General features: G+C 43.8%; 2 non-coding genes across 2 annotated transcripts; both read right to left on the bottom strand.

Moving 5' to 3' along the window:
- Window positions 1-5,707: 5,707 nt before the first annotated feature.
- Trnat-ugu (transfer RNA threonine (anticodon UGU)) lies at window positions 5,708-5,782 on the bottom strand. The gene has a single exon. It is a non-coding gene; the product is annotated as a tRNA-Thr (tRNA).
- Window positions 5,783-6,150: 368 nt separating this feature from the next.
- Trnat-ugu (transfer RNA threonine (anticodon UGU)) lies at window positions 6,151-6,225 on the bottom strand. Its single transcript has one exon. It is a non-coding gene; the product is annotated as a tRNA-Thr (tRNA).
- Between the last annotated feature and the right edge of the window lie 376 nt (window positions 6,226-6,601).

Below are 6,601 nucleotides of genomic sequence, written 5' to 3'. Positions count from 1 at the left end.
GGACCGCACCGCCACTTCCCAGCAAATTAGGGACACTGTTGCTCCTGGGGTATCGGCGAGGACCATTCGCAACCGTCTCCATGAAGCTGGGCTACGGTCCCGCACACCGTTAGGCCGTCTTCCGCTCACGCCCCAACATCGTGCAGCCCGCCTCCAGTGGTGTCGCGACAGGCGTGAATGGAGGGACGAATGGAGACGTGTCGTCTTCAGCGATGAGAGTCGCTTCTGCCTTGGTGCCAATGATGGTCGTATGCGTGTTTGGCGCCGTGCAGGTGAGCGCCACAATCAGGACTGCATACGACCGAGGCACACAGGGCCAACACCCGGCATCATGGTGTGGGGAGCGATCTCCTACACTGGCCGTACACCACTGGTGATCGTCGAGGGGACACTGAATAGTGCACGGTACATCCAAACCGTCTTCGAACCCATCGTTCTACCATTCCTAGACCGGCAAGGGAACTTGCTGTTCCAACAGGACAATGCACGTCCGCATGTATCCCGTGCCACCCAACGTGCTCTAGAAGGTGTAAGTCAACTACCCTGGCCAGCAAGATCTCCGGATCTGTCCCCCATTGAGCATGTTTGGGACTGGATGAAGCGTCGTCTCACGCGGTCTGCACGTCCAGCACGAACGCTGGTCCAACTGAGGCGCCAGGTGGAAATGGCATGGCAAGCCGTTCCACAGGACTACATCCAGCATTTCTACGATCGTCTCCATGGGAGAATAGCAGCCTGCATTGCTGCGAAAGGTGGATATACACTGTACTAGTGCCGACATTGTGCATGCTCTGTTGCCTGTGTCTATGTGCCTGTGGTTCTGTCAGTGTGATCATGTGATGTATCTGACCCCAGGAATGTGTCAATAAAGTTTCCCCTTCCTGGGACAATGAATTCACGGTGTTCTTATTTCAATTTCCAGGAGTGTAATAAGACCTGCACCAAGGCGGCCGGACCTGCCCCGCAAGGAGCCTCCCGGCCAATGACGCCAAACGCTCATTTCCATTGTTTTCTGTATTTGAGTACTCATGCCTGTATCTGGATGAGTTCTGGGTCGATGGCAAATCTGTGACTCTCTTGTTGTATTGCTCTACGGTCGCGTCAGGCTGTAGAGACTTACGACGGGCAAACTGTTGTATCCGCTTAGTTATTTCATTCATGACTGCCGTCGCAAATCGATTAGACCAATCGAGAGTTACTGTTATCTATTTACACTCACTGGTCAAAAGTATCCGGACACCGCTATGTATTGCGGAATTCACCACAAGATGTCACGAGACACAGACTAGCCAGTGTAAACTATTGGCAGCGAGTTTTACGTTGTCAGTACAACAGCAAAAACAGTAGAATGGCTCGGTCAGGAGGATTCAGTGACTTCGAACGACAACTAGTCGCTGTATGCCACCTGAGTAACAAAAGGGACATTTCTACCCCTTTAAAGTTGCTGAAGTTGACAGATGGAGACGTGATTGTGATGAAACGCGAAGGAACAACCATAGCTAAATCAAGACCAGCAAGACCTCACGTACCGACGGACAGCGACAGTCGAAAAAAATGGTTCAAATGGCCCTAAGTACTATTGGACTTAACATCTGTGGTCATCAGTCCCCAGTCTGGAACCGCCCTACCGCTACGGTTCGAATCCTGCCTCGGGCATGGATGTGTATGATTTCCTTAGGTTAGTTAGGTTTAAGTAGTTCTAAGTTCTAGGGGACTGATGACCTTTGAAGTTAAGTCCTATAGTGCTCAGAGCCATTTGAACCATTTCATCAGTCCCCTAAACTTAGAACTACTTAAACCTAACTAACATAAGGACACGAAACACATCCATGCCCGCGGCAGGATTCGAACCCGCGACCGTGGCAGCAGCGTGGTTCCGGACTGAAGCGCCTAGAACCGCTCGGCCCTAGCGGCCGGCAACGACCGTCGAGCATTGCGGAGGGCGACTGTATGAAATCAGCGGCAGGAACGACTCGTGAGTTCCAAAGTGCTACCAGCAATTCAGCTAGCGCAATATCTGCGCATAGGGAGTTAAAAACAACGGGGTACAACGGTCGAACAGCTCCTCATAAGCCACAAATTTCTTTGGTCAAGACCGAGAGACGCTTGTGCTGGTGCAAAGAACGACGCCACTGGACGGTGAATTACAGGAAACGAGTGACTTTGAAGTGATGAATCCCGCTATACCCCGTGACAATTTGATGGAAGGGTTTCGGTTTGGGTTTGGCCAATGCCTGGAGAATGTTACCTTCCACCATGTTTAGTGCCAACAGTTAAATAAGAGGAGTTGGTGTTTGGGTACGGGTGCGTTCTTCGCGATTAGGGAGTGGTACCCGTATTGAACGTACGAAATCGCTTAATGCGAAAGGATATGAACATATTTTTAAGCACTGTGTTGTCATTACAGCAGAGGAACAGTGCGGGGTCGATGATTGATTGTATCAGCATGACAATGCACGCTGTTAAAGTACTATCTGTGAGGCAATGGTTTGGGAACACTAATATCCCTCAAATGGAATGGCCTGCCCCGAGTCCCCACCTGAACCTAATGCAACACCCTTGGGATGAGTTAACATATAGACATGGCTCCAGACCCCAACGTTCGACATCAGTACCTTCTCTGCTTTCGGCTCTATAGGAAGCATGGGCTGCCATTCCTCTATAGATATTCAGACACGACACTGAAAGTGTCCGCAGCAATCGAAGGGTGGACACACCCCTTACTAATTCCCACTAGTAGATGTTCCGATAATTTTGATAAGATCGTGTATTTCTAGGTGAAATCTTTTTTCAGATATGGTTCAAATGCCTCTGAGCACTATGGGACTTAACATTTGAGGTCATCATCCCCTATAACTTGGAACTACGCTACTGGCCATTAAAATTGCTACACCAAGAAGAAATGCAGATGATAAACGTGTATTCATTGGACAAATATATTATACTAGAACTGACATGTGATTACATTTTCACGCAGTTTGGCTGCATAGATCCTGAGAAATCAGTTCCCAGAACAACCACATCTAGCCGTAATAACGGCCTTGATACGCCTGGGCATTGAGTCAAACAGAGCTTGGATGGCGTGTACAGTTAGAGCTGCCCATTGTAACGGAACATATTAAAGGCTTTACTTTAATGAAGTATGCGATCCCTTCCAAATTCAACCAGTTTAATGAGTATTTATGATTATAGAAAAGTTATTGTGTATGTTAACAATGATTGCATAACATGTCTCCATAAACAGTCAACCCATTAAATTATACTGAATAACTGACCCACACAAAAGTTTATATCACTTGATCACTGATACAGCAAATGTCATCATGTAAAAACACTAAGTTCATCTTAAATAATTAATATGAAGTACGAAAAATAGTGGCCAACTTAGGTATTTTGGATCTCCTTAAATAAAAATCACCCAGTGAAACCTATTTGTTCACTAGGAGCGTTTTCACTCAGTATTCACGTAATCAATCCTATTTTAGACGAAAACCAATGTAATTCTTAATAAAAAATGGCTCTGAGCACTATGGGACTCAACTTCTGAGGTCATTAGTCCCCTAGAACTTAGAACTAGTTAAACCTAACTAACCTAAGGACATTACAAACATCCATGCCCGAGGCAGGATTCGAACCTGCGACCGTAGCGGTCTTGCGGTTCCAGACTGCAGCGCCTTTAACCGCACGGCCACTTCGGCCGGCAATTCTTAATAATTCATGTTACTTACTTATTTATGCAAATTAGAGAAGTCAATTGACAAACTTCTAAAAAACGGCCTTTTTGTAACAGAGAATTATTCTGTCAAGTCAACAAATCTGTCTGTCATTTTCATAACATGTTAAATTATGTCACTCGATGCAAATTAATAACTTTTCTGCACAAATTATGATAACAGATGTACATGTGACTCATAAACTATATTTCTTTTTAGTAGTTCTTTGACAATGTTATAAATACAAGCAGCGAGAAGGGTCGAGAAAGCAGTCGGAGGCAGTCAGGGGCAGTCGGAATGTCACTTTGGTGAAGTGTGTTTCTGTGTTATTGTTTGGGATGGAAAAACAATGCAAAGAACATGTAAAGGAAGTACTACTTTATGTTGTGTTATGGTCTTTGGTGGACAGTGGAATTAATATGGCCACCAAAGTAATAAATGTTTGATGTTTACATATGTGTTGGTTTCGCTCGTTCTTTATCATCAAAAGCACATGAAAAACACGGGACCTCATGTTTTTACCCTAAACAACCAGATTTAGAGCCAGCATCAGCAACGAGACACAGCAGCGATCGAGCAAGCAGCAGCGATTACTACAATACAATACATTGTAATGGCGCCAACCTAACATCAAGTGCTAACAAGCTCCGTAAATGGGAGTGAAATAGTGCGATTACAGCAACTAGAGATATCAACGACTTAGGCGGACCATTTACAAAAGTGGGGGCCTGTCCGGGATCTTTAAGTGCATCGATGATAATAGTGCAGCGATAAATTTCGTAAGTGCTTGGCACTCCAAAAAAAATTTTATTTGTGCATTGTGGCAACAGTGAAAATATGTCAAAAATAAATAAATAAATAAAGTGTGTTTGTGCGACTACGAAAAACTGTCATCACACCGCTCGGAAGATTAACGTCTGGATTATGTCAATGGATTTCATCAATCAAGACTTCAGCTTCAATAAAACCGAATATAAGTGAAGAAAGCCAACAAGAACACTGACCACGACATCATAGCATAGACATAAAGCAAGGTATTTTGTTGTTGTTGTCATTTAAAATAATTAATTGTTAACATGTCTCTACCTGAGAGTGATGAGATCGTAGGAAATGTGAAAATTGAACCAGGGGATGGTGAACAATTAAACTTAACAGAGTGGCTAGCAGGGTTTGCAACTCAAATAAGCTCGCAACTTAAACAATCAAGTGAACAAGTACGTTTGGATTTTAAACATTCAAGTGAACAAGTAAGTTTGAAACTTAAAGAAAACACAGATAGACTGGATAAGTTAAGTTTGGATTTTGATCTATTCAGTACTCATCTCAATGAGAAGTGTGAGGAAATTAAAACTACCCTCAGTAAGGACACTAGGGAGCAGCTGATATACTTCAGAAAAGAATTTCAAGTTAAAGTTGAAAGTTTAAATGAAAACATACAAGCGAACACAGACAGCATTGCTGTCATCTACAACAGAGTAGATACTGAAGCTAAAAGATTAGATCAGAGAATAGACAAAACATCAGAAAACCTTAAACAAGAATACAACCTGTATACCACTAATGTAGATACAAAAGTAGAAAATATACACACTAAATATACACAATTGGAAGATGCATTGATGTCAAAACAAATGTTTTACAATCAAAATACAATGTATGGACACATCCAAGTGAAATGCTTTCCTGGTGAAAATCTGCACCCTATTGACTTTATTCACCAATGTAAAGATATGTTTGTTGTAGGAATGTCAGATAACATAAAAATTAAGTTAGTTAAACGGTTTCTAGAAGGGGAGGCCCTATCCTGGGCAAATGAGAATAATGATTCTTGGAATACGTTTGAAGAGTTTGAAGCTAAATTTATTTGTAAATTTTGGTCACAATCCATACAAGCCAGATTAAAGTCAGAATTTCTAAATGAAATGATAGTTAAATAGACACCCTAGCTGCAAGCAGGCGTTGATATACTTTATTGGGGACATGTTGAAAATGTGTGCCCCGACCGGGACTCGAACCCGGGATCTCCTGCTTACATGGCAGACGCTCTATCCATCTGAGCCACCGCGGGCACAGAGGATATTGCGTCTGCAGGGACTTATCCCTTGCACGCTCCCCGTGAGATCCACATTCTCAACATGTCCACAACACTACATTCGTAGTTCGCCTAATAGATGTTTGCCCATCATACTCATTACTCGTGGCAGACTAATCTACCAAGTCCCGTACGAGTTCGGGCATAGCGTGTGCGTTCGCACAAGAAGGTCAAAGGCTGGGAACCCATATTTTTAACTATATATATGACGGTAGTATCTGTTCCCGAAAGAACAGTTACCGTCAATGACCATGCAGCTTTGCTAGAAATGAAATGATAGTTAAATAGACACCCTAGCTGCAAGCAGGCGTTGATATACTTTATTGGGGACATGTTGAAAATGTGTGCCCCGACCGGGACTCGAACCCGGGATCTCCTGCTTACATGGCAGACGCTCTATCCATCTGAGCCACCGCGGGCACAGAGGATATTGCGTCTGCAGGGACTTATCCCTTGCACGCTCCCCGTGAGATCCACATTCTCAACATGTCCACAACACTACATTCGTAGTTCGCCTAATAGATGTTTGCCCATCATACTCATTACTCGTGGCAGACTAATCTACCAAGTCCCGTACGAGTTCGGGCATAGCGTGTGCGTTCGCACAAGAAGGTCAAAGGCTGGGAACCCATATTTTTAACTATATATATGACGGTAGTATCTGTTCCCGAAAGAACAGTTACCGTCAATGACCATGCAGCTTTGCTAGAAATGAAATGATAGTTAAATAGACACCCTAGCTGCAAGCAGGCGTTGATATACTTTATTTAACTATCACTAGGAGCGTTTTCACTCA

Source organism: Schistocerca nitens, chromosome 3 (assembly GCF_023898315.1).
Source record: "Schistocerca nitens isolate TAMUIC-IGC-003100 chromosome 3, iqSchNite1.1, whole genome shotgun sequence".
NCBI classification, from domain to species: Eukaryota; Metazoa; Arthropoda; class Insecta; order Orthoptera; family Acrididae; genus Schistocerca; species Schistocerca nitens.
The sequence above is the reverse complement of the archived record's forward strand: the minus strand, read 5'-3'. Positions and strand labels throughout refer to the sequence as shown.